At 37.9% G+C, this 22,306-nt stretch overlaps 1 pseudogene; it reads left to right on the forward strand.

The window, feature by feature from the left end:
- The first annotated feature begins 3,956 nt into the window (after window positions 1-3,956).
- LOC122308246 lies at window positions 3,957-4,361 on the forward strand (annotated as a pseudogene).
- The last annotated feature ends 17,945 nt before the right edge of the window (window positions 4,362-22,306 follow it).

Consider the following 22,306-nt stretch of genomic DNA (forward strand, 5'->3'; position numbering starts at 1 on the left):
ATACCCGACATGGCTATAAATAATTATTGAGAAAATACTTTGATCATTGGAATGTGACGTTTATGGGTGCAGATCCTTGAAGATTTAAGTATGCGTGAGATAATTAACTATGGAATGTTAAATCTATTTAAGAATCTCTTTATTTTCTATAAGTAGAGCTTAGTTGACTTTATTATAAGGATTTATTTCCTGTCATTAGTTATTGGCTTAATTTAGTTTTAGACAAATAAATGGTTCTAGTAAATTTGAGTGAATTATATTTCATATATTAAGGTTTAGTGGTCAAGTTGTTTCAAGAAAGATTTCAATCGAACTACATTTTATTATTTAAAACTAGGAGTTAAGAGTTTCTTTAAGGTCTAGTGATCAAGTTCTATATATTTGTTGTCGAAGATCTTAAGCAATTTCTTAATCATTTGATTTTCAAGCATTAGCCTTGTACAAGCATTTTCATAAGTGATATAGTATTAGTATAGTGATTTATATAATAATTTATATATAGACTTAAATTATATTACTAATAGAATTAGAGTACGTATTAGTATAAGACCATAAAGTATAAATTGTAATTAATATACATTATATACCAATGTATATTAGTATTACTAATGTACTAATATAGTCATTAAAATGAATATATTGAGAATTTATTAATTAAGCGATAAAATGTTATTAATATATATATTATATTTGCTGTCGAAGATCTTAAGAAATTTCTTGATCATTCGATCTACAAGCATTAGCCTTGTACTCTGGCTAGGCTGCCACAATTTGATTGGCATTATAGTATCGTGTTGAAAAGTTTGTGTTGGTAGTATGTTTATATCATTAATAGTTTAGTATTACTATATCACTATAATTAATAGTATCATAGTTGTTGAGAGAAAAATGAGCGTGTTGGCATATTCTTGTGAAAACCTGTGTAAAATAGTGTTGTAACAAGTGTTGTTGCGGAAGGCTTGAAGTGGGCTGGAAGTGTGCTCATTATTGGTCAAAAGAAGCGACTTCGCTCGACCCTCGCTCGACAGAGCGCTCGAGCAAACTCAGGCAGATTCAACCGCTCGACCATTGCTCGACATACGGCTCGAGCGAACTCTGGCAGATTCAACCGCTCGACCATCGCTCGACATACGGCTCGAGCGAACTCAGGCAGATTCAACCGCTCGACCCTCGCTCGACACTGAGCTCAAGCGAACCCAGGCAGAGTGTGTCGCTCGACCCTCGCTCGACACTGAGCTCGAGCGAACTCAGGCAGAGTCGACCGCTCGATACTCGCTCGACATGGCGCTCGAGCGAACTCAGGCAGATTTCGGCGCTCGACCTTTGCTCGACACTTCGCTCGAGCCAATGTTCCAGATCACTTACAATGTAGGGTTTTGAACGCCTCATTTGATGGGAACTATAAATAGAACATGTTAGCTTCTGTTCTATGTGTAGAGAATCAGAGCAAAAACCCTAAGGGCCTCCAAGAACATCTTAGAGCAATCTCTCCCCCATTTGATTGATTCTTTCTTGGAAAAACATTTCTCCACCACAACATACACAAAAATCAGCTTTTACTTGAGTCCATTGAAGTGGACATTTTTGTTGGCCGGAAGAGTCTGGAGCTGCCGTTGATACAGAGATCGAGAGGTTCTCGTGGGAAGCTATAGGAAGGTCGGAGTTCCGACACTACATGCGTGTAGAGATCGAGTGGGTCACTCGTGGTGTTGCAAGCCAAGTTTAGCTACTACAAAGGTTTTGTGAGTGTTCTAAATTGGTTGTAACAAACTAAAGTTTCTATAGTGGATTTGAGGTGGTGTCTTACACCCGGAGTGGTTTTAGATTTTGAAGAGGTTCTTCAAATGAGTTTCCACTCCGTGAACAAAATCATGTGTTGATTATTTGTGTTATTTGTTTCATTTATTATCTGCTTGTTTGATTAATTTTCAAAAGGCCATAAAAATTAGACTACACCTATTCACCCCCCCTCTAGGTGTAGTGTTGTGTAGAACCACTGCTTTTTCAATAGTGATATAGTATTAGCACTACAAAGAATATGGCTTTTTGCATCGATTTTTTATATGTGGCAAAGAATTGGATGCAAATGTGTAGTAATTGCTTCGAGTTCCGGATGGATGCACATTAACAGCATGAGTTTTATAAAACCATGTGAGATGTTTTCGCTCGACCCTCGCTCAACAGGGCGCTCGAGCGAACTCAGACAGAGTTGAACGCTCGACCCTCGCTCGACATGGCGCTCGAGCGAACTCAGACAGAGTTGAACGCTCGACACTCGCTCGACACTGCGCTCGAGCGAAATCAGACAGAGTTGAACGCTCGACACTCGCTGGACACTGCGCTCGAGCTAACTTAGGCAGATTGGAATGCTCGACTTTCGCTCGACACTGAGCTCGAGCGAACTCAAGCAGAATGCCTAATATAAGCATAAAGTATATTACTTATAATGGTATTAGATTGTTAGTATAAGGCCATAAAGTATAAATTGTAATTAATATACATTATATACTAATTAATATACATTAGTAACTAATATAATTATCAAGAAGAATATATTGAAAATTTATTAAACGATAAAATGTTATTAATATATATGTTATATTTAAAGCATATGATTAAATAAATATTCATGTTTAAGATTATAATAAATTAATAATTGTCTTATATATATTTTTTATATTAACATAAAATTATAATAACATTATCTTTTATATAACATAATTATATATATTATATAATATAATTTATAAAAAATATTATATTAACATCTCAATTATACATAAGATTGGAATATTTAGATCAAAGAGTAATAAGCAAGCATAATATTATAAGTTGGCGCCTTCAGCCCACCTCAAATATTCGTACATACCCACACATATAATTTCCCTCAAAATATGGTCAAAACAAAAACTAAGTTGGCGCCCTAAACGTTCCTCAAATTTTCATAAAATTTAAATTTCCCTCCCACGGCTTACACACTGCAGACGTTCCGCTTTCCAGCTTATAAGTACATCTTATTCCTTCTTTTTGCTTCTAGGGCTTCAGAGTATCAACCAACAATTTTACCATCACCACACACACGCCGTCAACCAAGGAGATGCAGCCCAATGTAGCCGAGTCCTCTCCTGCACAACGGAAGTCCCTCCAACCAACGCCACCACCTTCCGCACTTGGAAAGATGCATCGGAAGCCACAGAGATGCCAATTCAAGAACCAGCAACCACCTGCATATAAGTACCGAACCAGCCTCTGTGTTAAGCAAGAAGAACAGAGCATTATTCTCCAAACCGAGGGCCATGTCTTGCTGCAGTTGGGCCATGTGTTTCTGCATATAAGCATAAAAAATCTTCTTTGTTATTCCCATGGCATTGTTTCTGTGTATGCTTTCTCTATTTCAAAAGCTATGGAACATTTTAAAAAATTTAACCGTTTTAACTTACAGAGAGCAATGAGTATTACTCCATCCATGGCACATCAAGTGATACAGGTACCAGGTTGCCATATTTCTATTAGTCTATGCATCTTGATCTAGTTCTAGATAGCGAGTTCATTTCCATCAACACTTTTTTTTTTTTTTTTAAAGATTTTTTTTTTTGTTTTTTTTTTTTTCCGTTTGGACCTAGATTCACTGCTAACAAATGTCTCCGTAGTGACTTTTCAGGTTCTTAGATCTGGGATATATTACAAATATGTGGTGGCTCCATATAAGGCTGGTGCACGGTTGGCATATCTGTGCAGACTTGAAGCTGAAAAGGGTGGTATCATTTCTGTGATTACCAAATATAGTGATCTAATAGCATATGGTTTCCAAGCTGTAAGAACTACCCATAAATTTTTTGACATTATGCAGATGGAGGTCTACTGCGCGCTTCCTGAAAACATTAGTGAATATGGTGTTTTAAGCAATGTGCACAGATTGGTAAGGGTTTGAAGAAGTAGTTTACACAGAAGCCAAGATGTAGAACGAAGAGGGGCTTATTACCGAGCTTTACATTCCTAGGAAATGCATATTTACAAACAGGTTGATTACTTCAAAGGACCATGCTTCCGTTCAGATCAACGTCGGGCATTTGGATGAGAATGGCATGTACAACGGCCATTTCTCCACCTTTGTTCTCTGTGGATTTGTTCGAGCTCAGGGAGATGTTGACAGTGGGCTTGATCGCCTTTGGCAGAAAAAGAAAGTTGAAGTTCGTCAACAGTAGAGTAATGGAGAGAGAATCTAGTTCATTATCGTGTTTGAAATACTGTTCTTAGGTCGATGCAATGTGGTCTAAGGATTTTGACTCCTTTCATTAGTTTTATGAATATTGAAATTACTTTATGATCTTTCACGTGTGGCTGTTTGAATTGTGGATATGGCATAAAATCTAATATACCTTTTACAAAAAAAAAAAAAAAAAAAAAGCAATGTGCACATTGTACTAATTTTTAAATACTGTTAATTAATGCAATGCGGCTGTAACGTATTCGTAATGGCGTTTATATTGATGTCGTTAATTTAAAAAATATGTCGGCAATGAATTAGTGGCAGCGTTTAAAAACTTCATGGTGGCGTTTAGATAAACGCCGTTAATAAATTCAATATGCTGTCAATGTACTATTAGTGACATTTAAATAAATGCCACTAATTTATATGATGCGTTGGCAACGTAATGGGGCGGCGTTTAAATAAATGCCATTAATAAATTCGCCAAATTACTAGTAGCGGCATTTATCGTAACGCTGCTATTTTAAAAAAGTGGTGGCGATCATATAAACGCCGTTAACAAATTTAATGTGCCACTGCCAATGTACTATTAGTGGCATTTAAATAAATGCCAGTAATTTATATGACGCGTTGGCAACGTAATGGGGTGGCGTTTAAATAAATGCCGTTAATAAATTTGCCAAATTACTAGTAGCGGCATTTATCGTAACGCTACTATTTTAAAAAGTGGTGGCGGTCATATAAACGCCGTTAACAAATTCAATGTGCCGCCGCTAATGTACTATTAGTGGCATTTAAATAAATGCCGCCAAAGTTGCATGCTGCGTCGGTAATGTAGTAGCAGCGGCGTTTAAGGTAACGCCGCTAGTATATGCTAGAGATGGCAACGATAAATTGGCGGCGTTTCCAGAAACGCTGTTAATGTGGGTATTGTGGTGGCGTTTCAAAAAATGACGCTAAATTGATACAAACGCCACTAATGGGATTTACAAATACTGGTGTTTGCGCAAACGCCGGAACAATGAAAATAGCGACCCTCCAGTACCGGCGGACGGTTATGCCGTTAGAAAAACGCCGCGAATTAAGTAGCGGCGTTTTTTGGGATAGTTGCCGGCGTATAACCAACGCCGCCAATTTAGCCTTTTTTTGTAGTGTCAATCCGCCTGCTCCTAAACGAGAAGTAATAAATGCATGAAACAAAAAAAACTGCTGAAGATCAATCTGTATTAGGAAAGAAAAGTCAAAGAAAATAAAATGAAAACTCTGCTACTTAAACGGAAGGGAAAGAAAATAAACTCAAGATTTGCCCTACTGCTATATACGAAAAACTCAAACGGGAAAACAAGGAAAACTTCAAAAACTCAGTTGCTCAATTGTAGCCGAATGAAAAAACCAAAAAAACAATCACTCCCTCTAGCTTCTGAACGAAAAAAATAAGTAAACAAAAACTCCAAATTCTCTGCTGCTGCCCAGCCGAATGTCTCAAAATTTAAAGGAAGAAGAAATGAAACTCCAAACTAAGCTACTGCTGTACGTCCAGGTTGGTGCCATGTGCTTCCGTTTTTGGTGCCAGACATGGTTCTGCTGCTTTCCTCAAAAAGAGAATTGCCAGCCATCCCTTCCACTCAAACGAAAAAGAAAAACATCCCCTGAAGGCCAGCTGTTCTTCTGACCTGCTGCACGTCCGAATGTCTGCATCGTGCTGCCTCCCATTCTTCTCCTGCAACGTGCATGTGCATGGTTCTGTTCTGTCGAAGTTGCAGACCAGCTGCTTCTTTTTTTTTCTTCTGTTTACCTGCTGCACGTCCGAATGATCTTCTTTCTTTTGCTGTAGTAGCTGCTGCACGAGTGATCTGCATGTTTACTTTTTGAATGAGTGCTGTCCGAACCACATGCTGGACTCTAGCATGTTTACTGCATGGGTGAGTGGCTGTGTGCTTTTCCTTGCTGCAGGTTCATTGCACGTGTGAGTGCTGTCCGAATGATCTTCTACTGCTTGGTGTAGTAGCTGCTGCACATGTGATTTTTCTGCAAGTGCTATGAGTGTTCTGCTGGTGCTGTCCGAGTGCTTCTTTCTTTTGCTGTATGTGTGAGTTTATCCGGCGTGTGTGAGTGTCTTTGCTGCTGTGTTTGTCTGCAACATCCAGGTTATGTGCTGTTTGGTGATGCTTTTCTGCATGTGTTGTGTTTGTATGAGTGCTGTCCACTGCATGTCTGCATGTTTGCATTTTCTGCATGTGTGTTGTGTGAGTCCACTGCATGGTCCGAATGTGTGCATTTGAGTCCACTGCATGTGTGTTGCATGTGTGAGTCCGGCTGTATGCATGTGATGTCCGAGTGAGTTTGTTTGCTGTCCATGTAATGCTGCTTGTGTGAGTGTTCCTGCTCCACTCATAATCAATTCTTTTATTTCTTTATAGGTCCCACTCTTTCTTTCCTTCCATAAATGCCCTATAATATATAAATGAAATGATATTATAGTTTAAGTATTTCAAGAGCAAATATGAGACTTTGATGTGCAAAATATTATCATCAATAAATTTCCATTAAGTGTTAAAATTTTGATTCATAATTAAGTGTTCAACCATTCTTTGATGTAATAAATCACTCACTAAAACAGCTTAATTATGCATTTCTAACACTTCATCAAGGCATGAACACCCTCTTTGATGAGCATCTCATTAAATAATGTAAACTTTAATTATAAAAAACATACATATAAGTTCCTCACTGTGCATTGAAAATGTACTTTGCCAAGATAATCCATAGGGTTAGTATGCACAAAGTGAATCTCACAAAATAGAGAGATGTATAGGTTCAAGAATTTATTAAGTGATAATACAAGTGCTCAAACTTTGACATATCAAGCATGTACTTTCCTTAAAGAAAAGCTTTGAACCAAACCAGAATTTTTTTTTTATATATTATATTTTTCTTATTTAAAACTGAAAAACAGAAATATAAAAGCAAAACAAAAAAATAAAATGCATATCCTAGACTAATGCAATAATATAAAGAATGCAAGAACATTCAAGTAGTCCTATCAATTAATGTGACATGGTATCTTCTTTGACCACCCACTTTGTTTTAAATTTTGGCATATTCTTTTTATCAACATCACTTTGTATGATCTTTTCTTTATTTTGAAAGCAAAAATCTGCTAGTTCACCAATTTTGTGACTTAAAAAATTGATTTGTTGACTCATATCACAAACTTGATTTTCTAGACTATTTCCTTTCCTTTTTGGATTTCTTTCACATCCATTTTTCTTCACTTTATTCAAGTTAAAGCAATTTGGCCTTATATGACTAACAACACCACAATAATGACAAGTAGGAATAAATTTACCATGCAGATTTTTTGAATAAACTGGCTTAGGTTCAGCATAATTTTGAAAGCTCTTCCCTTGACTTCCTTCAACAAATACAATACCTTTGGAAGTTGTGGTAGCAGATGATGAGACCAGTTTTTCTTTCTCCTTTGAAGTCGTGTACCCTAGGCCAGTTCTATCACTACTCATCTTTTGAACACTTAACATCTCTTCAAATTTTTGTGTTGCTGTTTTTTCTTGAACCTTTTCCAATTCCTGTTCTAGTGCAATTTTTTGATCCCTTAATCTTACTATTTCAATATCATAAATTTTGAATGTCTCAGCCAAGTTATTTTTCTCACTCTCCATATCAGTGAATTTCTTGTACAGCTTCTTGTTGAGTTTCTTTAATTTGATTACTTCTTCACACACATCATTGGAAGCTTCTTGTAAACTCAACTCATGATCATCCACAACTAGAGCAACCTCCGAATCACTATTGTCATCATCACTTTCAGATTTTGTTAGCTCAATATCAGAAAAATCATTAACAACAGTAGAAAAAGCCACAAAGGTATTGTCATAATCAGATGATGAACTTGAAGTTTCAGATTCTGAACTATCACTAAGTGTGACATTCAATACTTTTCCTTTACTTTTCTTGAAATTTGGACATTCAATTCTTATACAACCATAACTAGAACATTCATGACACTTTACTTTATCAGATTTTTCTTTATTCCATTTTTCAAAATAATTTTTCTTTGCAAAAAATTCTTTACCTCTTTTTTTTTTCCACTATACTTTTTATTAAACATGAATTTTTTGAACTTTCTTACTATGAGATCTATATCCTCATTGTTAAGATTTTCTTCATCAGAAAAATCATCTCGATTTTCTTCTATAGTTTTTAAGGCAATAGACTTGCATTTTCTTGCTTGAGGAAGCGAAGATTCATACGTTTGTAAAGAACCTACCAGTTCTTCTACCCTTATTGCATCAAGATCTTTACTTTATTCAATAGCGGTAACTTTGGGTCGAAATCTTTCAGGTAAAGACCTTAAAATCTTCCTCACGATCCTTGAATCCTCCACCTTCTCGCTGAGATTAAACCTGGAATTGACAATATCATTCAGTTTAGCATAAAAATCATTGAAATTTATGTGTTCCAACATTTTAATCTCTTCAAATTTTTAGATTAGCATTTGCAATTTTGAATTTTTTACTATTCTTGTACCTTCATGTGTAACCTCCAAAATAACCCAAGCTTCTTTAGCAATCTCACACATGGAGATTCTTTTAAATTCTTCGGAGGATACCGCCATGAAAATAGCATTAAGTCCTTTGCTATTCAAATTGCAATTGCTGATTTCATCTTTTGTCCAAGCATCTATAGATGTCTCGGGTTTAGTCCATCCTCATTCAACTGAATGCCATACACGTTCATCTAAAGACTTGAGAAAAGCCCTCATACGAACTTTCCAATAAGCATAGTTTTCTCCATTGAAGTATGGTGGAACGTATAATGATGTCGACATGATCTACAAGGGCACAGATCACACTCAAATGAGTGAACCACGCTCTGATGCCAATTGAAATTCTCAACGTACTCCTGTAAAACCACGAAATTGTCTACCAATTTCCTTGAACAAATAAGTTAAATCTCAATTATCAAGATTATGAAAAAAATCAAATACTTTAAAATAAATAATCAAACTTACAAGACACAACAATTGGTTACGAAGGAAAACCCTTTAAAGAACTCTTTAAAGGTACAACCCTACGGGGTAGCCAAACCCAGGAAAGTCAATCTTATTATTTGAAAAACAATTACAAGCAATAATCAATTACAAAACCTTTGCAATTCGACGCTCTTATTTGCCTAGACAAACGACCTGTTTGTCTTCTACCGCAGTAGCAGCCAGAACCTCTGGCGATCTTCAAATGTTGACTTTCCTTCTGGAACTCCAGAGGTTGAAATCCAATTGATATTCCTTCACACTCAAAGCATGATCACACTCAAGAAGATATGACAAACCCCATGAAAATTCTCAAGTGAATTTTCTCTCATGAATGCTCAGAATATCCTCTTTAAAATTCGTGGCTCAAAGTCCTTGAAAAGATACAAAACCGAATTCCTTTAAATAGAAAGTCTGGAAAGAGTTCTAGTCACAGTAGGACTCTACTGACAGTTAGCAACAGTCGCGAAAATGTGTTCCGACGGACTGCTAATATTTCACGATAACATCTTCTGTTATTGACTAAACTCTGTTCGGCTTTCTTCTGGATAAATGATTTTAACCTCAAAGACTTATCTAAACAACACCTAAGACTTCTAGATAGACTCAACATTGTTTAGATACAAATAAATACTTATTTTACATTCATCCAAATTTAATCAAATAATGATAAGATAAACCTTATCATTCATCCAAATTTAATCAAATAATGATAAGATAAATCTTATCATTTAGTCATCTAATCCTAGCCAATTTTTGCCTTTACCGAAAGAAAAAAGAGAAAGGAAAAAGAAAAATAGAAAAGAAAAAGGAAGGGAAAGAAATCAGGTCCTATTCTCACTTCTAGGGTCCAGAAATTGATCCAATGAAAACAATTTTAAAAGCTATAAATTGAATAAAATAATTTACACACATTACATTGCTAAAATATAATAAACTAGTTAAAATAACAACATAATTTTAAATCGAAAAATAAAGTAAATTAAATTAAACAACAATTTAAACACAGAATAATTATTAATATCAAGAAAACACATTATTTAAATCTCACAACTTAAAAATCATAAAACAATACAACAAAAAACAAGTTTGATTTAAAATAAAAGAACCACTAATTATAATAATTTTAAATAATCCTGCAATAAAATACACGTAAAAATGGGGTATCACAGCCTACTAACGAGCCTCAGGATGATCTGTTGCATGGTGATGGGAACTATGCCATAGCTCGAGCTTTAAATCGAATGACAGAATTTCTTCAGCAAAATTTTTGACCACAGCAAGGAGAGCAGAGTAGGGCGGTGCAAGCTGGATGCATCTAAGTGCGCTTGTTAGCTCATAAAACCTGGCTTTCAAGGGAGAAGAAGATCCACTTTGGGCTGGAAAGTGGATTAGAGATTTGGAAAGGACATTTGAAGTCTGTGGTTGCACTGAGGTGCAACAAGTACTGTATGCAAGTTACTTGTTGCAAGGTAATGCGCCTGAATGGTGGGAGACCAAGAGGGAAATGTTAGTGATGGAGTTGGGGTCCTTTGCTGTTGTTTCTTCAAAAGGAATTTAATGATCATTTCTTCCCTGCTTCCATGAGGTGGCAAAAGGTAAGAGAATTCAGTAGCCTAGTACAAGGAAATATGACTGTTGAATAGTATGCCTGGAGATTTATGGAGTTCAAGCGATTTGCTACTCATCTCATTGCCACAGAAGAGATGCAGACTGAGGGTTTCCAGGAGGGTCTGTGACTGAATATACGCAAAATGGTAGTTTTTCATCAGATTACAAATTTTCAGAGGTTAGTTGATTTGGCCACCCTTGCACAGTGAGAGAATAGTTTGAGAGTAGGCTCTCCTCTAGGTCAGAAGAGGCTGAATGTTGATGGTGAAGGAAGCAGTTCTGGGTCACCACAGAAGTTTATACAGAGGACAGGAATCTGATCGTTGACAGCCTCTGATATGCATACGGAGGTGAGTGCCATCTGGGTAGGAACCATTGTTTTGAATGTGGTCAGATGGGGCACTTTGTCTGTGAGTGCCCTAGTCGAGTTCAAGGAAGCCATAGAGCTTGTGGCGGTTGTAGAACGAAGCAGAGGCAATTCATTCTGGCTCAAATGTAAACAATGACTCATGGTACCATTGGAGGCAAGGTTCCGGAGGCTCAGGATGCTAGAGTCATGGCAGGTATGGGTCTAACCTAATCTTTCGTGATGAACGCCTTGTGTGGTTTGTTTTTATAATATCGAGGTTTAAAGGAAATGGCATGATCTGGGTGATCTCTTAGGGAAGTAGGATAATTGAGTTCTTTGGTGTGACGCCCCCAAATCCCCATGCTCGGACATGGGGAAATCTAGACGTCCGGATGATGACAACCTGGGTCACCACCCTAACGACGAGTGCCAAGTGTGTAAAAGCAACAAATGTGCAAAGGAAATGCAGCGGATAACGAAAGTCATATAACTAAGTACCAGAATTTCTCTTAATATAATACAAGCTGTTCAAAACATACATAAATAAAATATTACCTAACACAAATATAGTTTTAAATACAGCTACAAAACATTAATTCAACTCAAAACTCTAGTGGAGCCGCATCCTCGGGCTTAGCCTCCTCCTCCTCCTCGAATCCTGCACCAAAATCTACGGAACCAAAAATGGTACCGCAGGTAAGTAAAATCCAAACACCACCAGATAAAAACATATAGAACTCAAACAATATGCATGAAGTGATGCCAATGCGCAAAACCCATAAAAACATATTTTTCCACACACACCAAAAATCCCATTTAGCCCCAAAAACACATCCTTTCCAAAAAACCATGTCAAAAGTCACATTTGGCCTCTATAACCGTCTCAAACCAAAAACCATTTTATCTGTATGCACCATGCCCTCCCCTAGGGGTCATCCGCACACCCTGGCTCTAGTGCCACACCGTAGAGTACCACTACGCATGTGACACCTAACGAGCGATGCCCAGTTCCACACCCCGCGTGTTCGTAGCCAAGCATCCTCTAGCCCTCGCCAGCGAAGGGTCACGGAGTCGATGCGTAGAGCGATGCCCGGTTCCGCGCCCGGCGCGTTCGTAGCCAAGCAACCCCTAGCCCCCGCTCCCGTTGTCGCCCAGCGACAACCCAGGGGACATCACTCAGTTTATTCCGCTCCCGAGTGACCAGAGGAGCTCCATCGGGATAATACCCTATCCCGGCTTGGGGTCATGATACACACGCACCCGTAAGTCCACTTATGCCAATAAACAGGCTTTTCACAATTAAAGAAAAACACACGTGCATGCACCATGTAAATGCAATATCAATGCACAAAAATAATTAACCAACATATAACAATAAAACAAGCAACTCCGTCCTCCATCCATCCGACCCCCGAACTCCTCGGACTCAGTTCGGAATCAACCAACCAGCAGATAAAATAATTGAATGAGCAATATATTTTTAAATCTGAAAATAGGGTTTGGAAAATACTTACAGAGCTATATGGTATTTTTAGAAAGCTCGCGGCGTTGCAAATGGCGGAGGAAGAGCAACGTAATAGTGTAATTTACACTGTTGCCGTGGGTAATAAATTACCCATTTTCGAACGGGGACAAACCAAGGCTCAGGATTGATAGGGAATGGCCTTGAGATATTTATGAAGTTAAGGGAAATGAGTTTTGGCCGTGGGTGGTGGTGGAAATGGCGATCAAAGGCCAAAAAGGGGCTGAACGGAGTTGAGCTCGTGGGAGCTGCTCCGGCAACGGATCGAGGCCGGAAATGGGTGGTTTAGGTCGGCAAGAGGTAGGGGAATAAGCTGTGAAAAGATGGTGGCCGGAGGTGGTGCGACGGTGCCGGAAACGGTGAAAAACCGTATGGCTTGGAGGAGCTCGTGGTGGCTAACGGTGGCTCGGATGGAGGTGAAACTTGGTGGGGGTGTTCGCCGGTGAGAGGGGAAGAAAACTGGGTGGGTGGTGTAAGCCACGCCGCGGGTGAGCGGCGACTCTGGGTTGCGAAAGCAACCGGCGATAGGGGCAAAAATAGAGCAGGTGCAGCGACTTCCGGCGGCTCTCGAAGGCTAACGGCTGGTCCGATGGCTCTGAAAATTGGTGGAGATGATCTCTGGTGGAAGGGGAAGAATGGTGGTGACGGTGCACTAAAAGGTGGCCGGACGGTGGAGAACGGGGCTGACAAACAGGCTGCGACGGAAGGAAAAAAAAAAAGGGGCTGCTGCGTATGCGGGAGAGGAGGAAGAAGAAAGAAAAAGAAGGAAAAAGAAAGAAAAAGAAAGAAAAGAAAAGGGAAAAGAAAAAGAGAAAAGAAAAGAAATGAGGTCCAATCCTCACCTCTGGAGTCCAACAACTGATCCAACGAAAATAAGTTTAAAAGCAATAAAACTAAGAAAATATTTTAAACACAACGTAAAGCTAAAATATAATAATTAACTAGTAAAAACAAACTATTTAATTTTAAATCCAAAGACAAGCTAAAATAAATTAAACAGCAATTTAAATTCAACAGCAATTAAAATCCAATTAAAATTCGATAATTTAAAATAAAAGAAATATTATATTAATTAAATTAAAATATTCCTTCAGTGAAAATACAAATAAAAACGGGGTGTCACATCCTCCTCCCTTAAAATAAATTTCGTCCTCGAAATTTGTGAGATCAATATCAGCGCCAAGTAGGATACACTACGCAACTCAGAGTATACTTGAGAAAATCATACCATCAACCATTTCCACACAAGTATGATTAAAGATCTCTCCAATTATACTCCTAAAGCAATTCCATCATATTCGTACTAGTCTCCCAGCGACGAATCACGTCTAGAGCTCCTAAAGCAGCCACGTAAACCGGAATCACCATATCGTCAAGAACTTCAAAACCACACCCAAGAAAATTCTAAAAATTATTACTTCTTAGAATGAATTGTATTAACCTCAATCAACCTTCATGCTATATCATCGAAACTTTCATTGTATACTATATCTTGGTAACCTAATAGTCACTTCCAAAATAAACCATCAATAAACATAATTCGCCCAAACAAAATATTACTCTCCAATTACAAGCACCTTCTCGAAATTTTAATTCATCACTAATTACTCAAAATCAGCACACCTAATCATGAACTATCACTCCTATTTCCTCAATTATCTCTAGCTACCTTAACTAAATCAAAATTCCGCAACGACACCCATGATCATCAACAAAGAAGACGATATCAATCAGTTGCAACCTTCCAAATTAAAAACAAGTATCATTATCTAAAAATACGCCAGTCGCATCTAAGATAAAGAACAAAGGGCTCGAATCTGTCCCGACCAACTAATAAAGCACCTATAACTCCTACCTAACAACTTACACTTTCAAGATCATCACCTAAATTCTGAATATCGTCTAATTTAGAGATAACTAAATTCACTACGAACCACGATTAAATTCACGATAACCTTAATAAACCCTTCTTATAAACTCACTTACCTACTTCTATTCTCATAACCCTAATATTAGCACGACTATTTCCTTCAATTGCATACAAAATTAAATCTCAAGATAGGCCATGCTATTCAAACCTCCAATCCATCAAAACTATGGCACTACCCTCCTAACTTCTACTGCTTATTACCTTACGTACCTGTTTAGGCTAATCACCGTTGATTCTCAAACTTCCACTTTCAAGATTTTATTATCCACTACACATGGCGACTCAACAATCTCTCTTCAAGTTAAATAAAATGTATATAATTCTCCCAACTGGACACTCAATCTCCAAAGGAAAGTATAGCCTCAAAATTTAAATTCCTGTGTGACCTCAAGTCACAATTAATTATTGAAGATAGTCTCAACAATAAATGCCAACCATCACTCCAATTGGTAACCCACTTCAACTGTACACTCCGATCAACTCACTAAGAACTCGAAGTTAAAATCTATTGAATTTAATACTATCACATCTAATCCACTTCAGTACTCACCAAAGCCACTTCTCTCAAGCCAAAAAGAGACTAGGATTTGTACTCTCCGAAATCCATACACCCTCACCACCACTATAAATGGATCTCATGTACCCTTAGCTAAGATCAATAATCATTCTAATGTATAAGTGATCCATCACTTCCATTTCCAACATCCATACCTTATCCTCAAAATAAACAAAATTTCATTTCCCAAAACCTGCATCATCTATTATCCTCAACTCGGTATGAATCAATCCTAAAACTTGTCACTATAACCTCGAACTATAACAATTATTGCCAACCCACATTCCATTGACTAACACGCTTCGACTGAACGCTCCAATCGATTCACCTCTATCACGTGTCAATCTCATACGTCCTTAGCCGAAACCAATAGTCATTCCAACGTACAAGTAATCCATTACTACTATTTCCATCATCTGAACTTATATCCGCAAATCAACATGAATCATTCCTATATCTGCTTAACTTATACCCTTAACATTAGTCGCTTAAAGCTTTGTACTGAAAATGACCTTAAACCTACTAATAATCCGTTCCCAAAAGTCTCTAGAACATAAGGTCTCAACTTCAATCGAATTCAATACCAACAATTAAACTATTGCTTCCAAAACCTCAATGGATCTATTTCTTCCGAACCGACAAAAATCATTTCCTAAAATCGATTACTACAACCTTGAGTTAACAATAGTCATTTTCTGAACTAAGTCAATATCTACAATCCTCAAAGAAGTATATGAGCTAAATCATTACCTTCCATTCTCAAACAAATGTACCCCAGAAAAATTTCATATTATTAACTAAACTCTGATCAACCCCATTTTAATGGTTGCAAACTAATCACTCTCCAGAGTGGATCAAGCTAGCACCCCAAGTCTGTAAAACTAAGAACTCAACTCTTATTATAAATTGGTCCTTCAACTCTGCAATTCTAAATCCTTAAATCAAATAAGAATAATTTCTAGAATTTCTAAGATCAATGAGCTTACACACCATAATAGAACAATCGGCTCCCAAAGCTTTTAAAATCTAATACATTAACGAATAATAAATCATTTTATGAAATCTTCGAGATTAATGGCTTTAATCCAAAACATTCACCTTAAAACTTGTAAATTTTAAAACCCCAATTGCCACCAAATTGTTCACTCGAATCAGCAAAATTTAAAACTTGAAATTTAATTATTTCCCCCAAAGCTTGTCGAACCTAAAACCTTAATTACCAAAATCTTATTTCCTAAAATCTATAAGGCCTCAAACCTTAGATAAAATTATTTTAAACAAATCCTTAAAGTTCGTTGAACCTACACTCTCCTATTCTATAGCTTCATTACATAAATTCTACAAAACCTAAGACCTCAACCATCTTAAGCGACTTAAAGCTAACTCCCCTCCTTAGTTGCAACTTACATTCCTACTCCCAAGAAATTGCCTAATCCATGTCGTTCCCTTCTAGCCACAATATTATAAAAATAACCCACCTCTACAAAATTCAACCCTACTTCACTAAGTAAATTTTTTTTTTTTTTCCTATCAATGACATTCTCAATAGTACCGTCCTCCTGCCATAGAACAATCCTCAACCCCACTTTAACTCCGGACAAAACAAAACAAAACAAAACAACTTAAAACAAAATAAATAAAACAAATAAACAACATACTTGCAATTCAAATAAAATAAAATCAAACCAAACCAAATCAAATGGAATTAAATAAAATAAATTCAACTCAAATAAAATCGAATCAAGTTAAAGAAAAACAATTCAACTTAAAATAAATTAAAATAATTTTAACAACAGCTTTTAAAACTTTCCGGTACTCCACCTATGGGACATATGGTTTTACCCAGAGCCGAACTGCTCTGATACCACCTGTGACGCCCCCAAATCCCCACACCTGGACACGGGGAAATCGAGACGTCCGGATGATGACCACCCAGGTCACCACCCTAACGATGAGTGCCAAGTGTGTAAAAGCAACAAATGTGCAAAGGAAACGCAGCGGATAATGAAAGTCATATAACTAAGTACCAGAATTTTTCTTAATATAATACAAGCTGTTCAAAACATACATAAATAAAATATTACCTAACACAAATATAGTTTTAAATACAGCTACAAAACATTACTTCAACTCAAAACTCCAGTGGAGCCGCATCCTCGGGCTTAGCCTCCTCCTCCTCCTCGAATCTTGCACCAAAATCTACGGAACCAAAAATGGTACCGCAGGTAAGTAAAATCCAAACACCACCAGATAAAAACATATAGAACTCAAACAATATGCATGAAGTGATGCCAATGCGCAAAACCCATAAAAACATATTTTTCCACACACACCAAAAATCCCATTTGGCACCAAAAACACATCCTTTCCAAAAAACCACGCCAAAAGTCACATTTGGCCTCTATAACCGTCTCAAAACCAAAAACCATTTTATCTGTATGCACCATGACCTCCCCTAGGGGTCATCCGCACACCCTGGCTCTAGTGCCACCCCGCAGAGTACCACTACGCATGTGACACCTAACGAGCGATGCCCAGTTCCACGCCCCGCGTGTTCATAGCCAAGCATCCTCTAGCCCTCGCCAGTGAAGGGCCACGGAGTCGATGCGTAGAGCGATGCCCGGTTCTACGCCGGCGCGTTCGTAGCCAAGCAACCCCTAGCCCCCACTCCCGTTGTCACCCAGCGACAACCCAGGGGACATCACTCAGTTTATTCCACTCCCGAGTGACCAGAGGAGCTCCACCGGGATAATACCCCATCCCGGCTTGGGGTCGTGATACACACGCACCCGTAAGTCCACTTACGCCAATAAACAGGCTTTTCACAATTAAACAAAAACACACGTGCATTCACCATGTAAATGCAATATCAATGCACAAAAATAATTAACCAACATATAACAATAAAACAAGCAACTCCGTCCTCCATCCATCCGACCCCCGAACTCCTCGGACTCAGTCCGGAATCAACCAACCAGCAGATAAAATAATTGAATGAGCAATATATTTTTAAATCTGAAAATAGGGTTTGGAAAATACTTACAGCGCTATATGGTATTTTTAGAAAGCTCGCGGCGTTGCAAATGGCGGAGGAAGAGCAACGTAACAGTGTAATTTACACTGTTGCCGTGGGTAATAATTTACCAATTTTCGAATGGGGGCAAACCAAGGCTTGGGATTGATAGGGAATGGCCTTGAGATATTTATGAAGCTAAGGGAAATGAGTTTTGGCCGTGGGTGGTGGTGGAAATGGCGATCGAAGGCCAAAAAGGGGCTGAACGGAGTTGAGCTCGTGGGAGCTGCTCCGGCAACGGATCGAGGCCGAAAATGGGTGGTTTAGGTCGGCAAGAGGTAGGGGAAGAAGCTGTGAAAAGATGGCGGCCGAAGGTGGTGCAACGGCGCCGAAAACGGTGAAAAACCGTATGGCTTGGAGGAGCTCGTGGTGGTTAACGGTGGCTCGGATGGAGGTGAAACTTGGTGGGGGTTTTCGCCGGTGAGAGGGGAAGAAAACTGGGTGGGTGGTGTAAGCCACGACGCTGGTGAGCAGCGGCTCTGGGCTGCGAAAGCAACTGGCGACAGGGGCAAAAACAGAGCAGGTGCAGCGACTTCTGGCGGCTCTCAAAGGCTAACGGCTGGTCCGATAGCTCTAAAAATTGGTGGAGATGATCTCTGGTGGAAGGGGAAGAGAATGGTGGTGACGGTGCACTAAAAGGTGGCCGGACGGCGGAGAACGGGGCTGACAAACAGGCTGCGACGAAAGGAAAAAAAAAAGGGCTGCTGCGTACGCGGGAGAGGAGGAAGAAGAAAGAAAAAGAAAAGGAAGAAAAAGAAGGAAAAAGAAAGAAAAAGAAAGAAAAGAAAAGGGAAAAGAAAAAGAGAAAAGAAAAGAAATGAGGTCCAATCCTCACATTTGGAGTCCAACAACTGATCCAACGAAAATAAGTTTAAAAGCAATAAAACTAAGAAAATATTTTAAACACAACGTAAAGCTAAAATATAATAATTAACTAGTAAAAACAAACTATTTAATTTTAAATCCAAAGACAAGCTAAAATAAATTAAACAGCAATTTAAATTCAACAGCAATTAAAATCCAATTAAAATTCGATAATTTAAAATAAAAGAAATATTATATTAATTAAATTAAAATATTCCTTCAGTGAAAATACAGATAAAAACGGGGTGTCACATTTGGTTCCGTGGAGTTTATGAAATGGTCTATAACGTAGTAGGTTGCAAGTTCAACAAATTTCATGGATAGATTTTATGGAAATTTCAGCAAAGTTTTAAGGTTTTGCAGATTTTAGGAAATGATTGGTTATTATTTAAGGTTTTAGATTTTGAAAGTTTCAGCAGTCGATTGTTTTGTTCTTAGATATAAGTTCATCGTCCTAACAGATTTTGGAAAATGAATTTGCATAATTTAAGGTTATGGGATTGCATATTTGAATGACTGATTTATAATGAGATTGGAGTTTTTAGTTTCGCAGGCTAGGTGGACTAGTATGAATTATTTTGGAGACTGATTAGGCTGTAACCATTAAAATAGGGTTGAACATAGTTGAATGATGGATATAGGAATTTTCAAGGAGAATATTTCTTTGAAGATTACAGGTAAAGACCTAGTTTGTGTATTTTTTTTAGGATTGAAGATGTTGATCTAGTTTGTGTGTTTGTCCAAGGATTGAAAATATCGATCTATTTTGAAAAAGAATTGTTAAAGCACGAGGTTATAGTGACAAGTTTTAGGATTGATCCATACTGAGTTTGGGGATATTAGATGGTGCAAATTTAGGAGATGATTTTTGTTAGTTTCGAGGATATAGATCTAGATGATGAATATGATAGAAATGAATCACTTGTAAGTTTGAGAAGCATTGGTTTTGTCTAAGGATGCGAATAGTTGTGAGTGTATAGATTTGGAGAATACAAGTCCTTGTTTCATTTTGGCTTGGAAGAAGTGGTTTGATAGGAGTTAATTTATGAGGACATAGTCTTTTTGCATTTTGGCAAATCATTAGAGTGCACGATGAAGCAAGATTTTTGGAGATAATTAGGTATTCAAATTTTGTGCTGATTTTGAGGAATTAGTGGTGACTTGAAGTTTTAGTAAGAAATTAATCATTTGGTTGTACAAATTATGCTTATTGATGGTTTATTTTGGAAATGACTATTAGGTTACCAAGGTATAGCATACAATGAAGGTTTTGATGATATAGCATAGGAGTTGATTGAGGTTAATACAATTTATTCTAAGAAAGTAATAATTACTGGAATTTACTGTGTTGTATTAAGGTTCTTGTGGAAGTAGAGGTTTTGGATGACATGGTCACCCTAGGAGTACTAGACATGCTGGTCACTGGGAGACTAATGTGAGTATGATGGAATCGCCCATAGGAGTATTTGGAAGGACATTACTCATGCTTGTATGGGAATAGTTGATGGTATGTTTTCTCAAGTGTTCTGGGTCGTATCTTGTATCCTACTTGACACTAATGTTTGATCTCACAAATTTCGAGGACAAATTTTTTTTTAAGGGGGGAGGATGTGATATCCCTTTTTTATGTGTATTTTTATTGAATGAGTATTTTAATTTAATTAAAATATCGGTTCTTTTATTTTAAATTTATCAAACTTTAATTGGATTTATTTAGTTGTCAAATTTATTTTGAGGTGCTTTCTTAATATCAATTATTATTTTGTGTTTAACTTGCTATTTAATTTTATTTAGTTTATTTTTTTATTTAAAATTTTGTTGTTAGCTTTTACTAGTTATTTATTATATTTTAGTTAGATATTGTGTTTAGATTATTTTATTCAATTTGTAGCTTTTAAAGTTGCTTTCGTTAGATTAGTTTCTGGACCCCAGAGGTGAGGATTTGATCTCATTTCTTTTCCCCATCATTTATTTTCTCTTTTTCTTTTCTTCTTCCTTTTCTTTTTTGTTTTTTTTTTCTTTTCCGCCCTTTCTTCCAGTTTTCTCTCCCTCCCGCAGAATGCACTCCCCTCTCCCTCTCTGTCAGTTTTTTCATCAGCCTAGAACCTCTGCCGGTCGGCGCCGTGCGGTGTGCCACTCCTACCATTCCCTTCCTCCAGCCGGTGAAAACCTCACTAAAACTCAGCCCCATCCGAGCCGCCGTTAAGCCGCATGCATGCACCACTCTAAGCTGCTGCGTTCTTGACCTCCAGCACAAACGTCGTTCTACCTCCAGCCACCACTTCTTTACCACTTCATCACCGACCTCTTGCTGACCAAACCCACCCATTTCTAGCTCCAGTCCATTGTTGAAGCAACCCCCACGAGCTGAACTCTGTTTTAGCCTTTTTTTCACTTCCACCATCGTTTTCACTGCCACCCATGGCCAACCCTCACTTCCATTAGCTTCATAAACACCTCTAAGCTATTCCCTATCAATCCCGAGCCTTGATTTGTTCGCATTCAAAAGTGGATATCTTACAACCCACAGCCACAGTGTTTTTACATTGTTACATTGGTTTTCCTTCGTCATTTGCAGCCCATTGATCATTCAGAAATTATTATATAGCACTCTAAGAATTTTTCAAACTTCATTTTAGATTTAAATATATTTTTACTTTAACAATAAATTGTGATTGGTTAGTTATGCCGGACTGAGTCCGTGGAGTCGGGGGTCAGATGGATTGGAGGACAGAGTTATTTGTATGTTGGTTGATGTTGAGAATTGTTGGATATATTTATGTCTTGTCATTTGCATTGCATAGTGCATGCATGTACATGCGTTGAAAAAAGAAAACAAGGTTTTCGTATAATTGCATGCATGTTCATGTGTTAGAACTTGAAAACTAGGTTTTCAAGCAAGAAGTGATTTTTGGGTATATTTGAATGATTGGATTGGCTGGTTTGAGTTAGAGGTATTGTAGGGATGGTGGTAAGCAAGGATGGTGGTAGAGTCCCGCCTGTGATTCCTGCCTATGGTGAACGCGACGTAGGGATGGTGGTAGAGTCCCGCCTACGATTCCTGCCTACAGACGGACTTGTGGGGACGATCGTAAGTAGGGACGATGGTAGAGTCCTGCCTGTGATTCGCGCCTACAGTGC

This window comes from Carya illinoinensis, chromosome 4, assembly GCF_018687715.1.
Source record: "Carya illinoinensis cultivar Pawnee chromosome 4, C.illinoinensisPawnee_v1, whole genome shotgun sequence".
In the NCBI taxonomy this organism is placed as follows: Eukaryota; Viridiplantae; Streptophyta; class Magnoliopsida; order Fagales; family Juglandaceae; genus Carya; species Carya illinoinensis.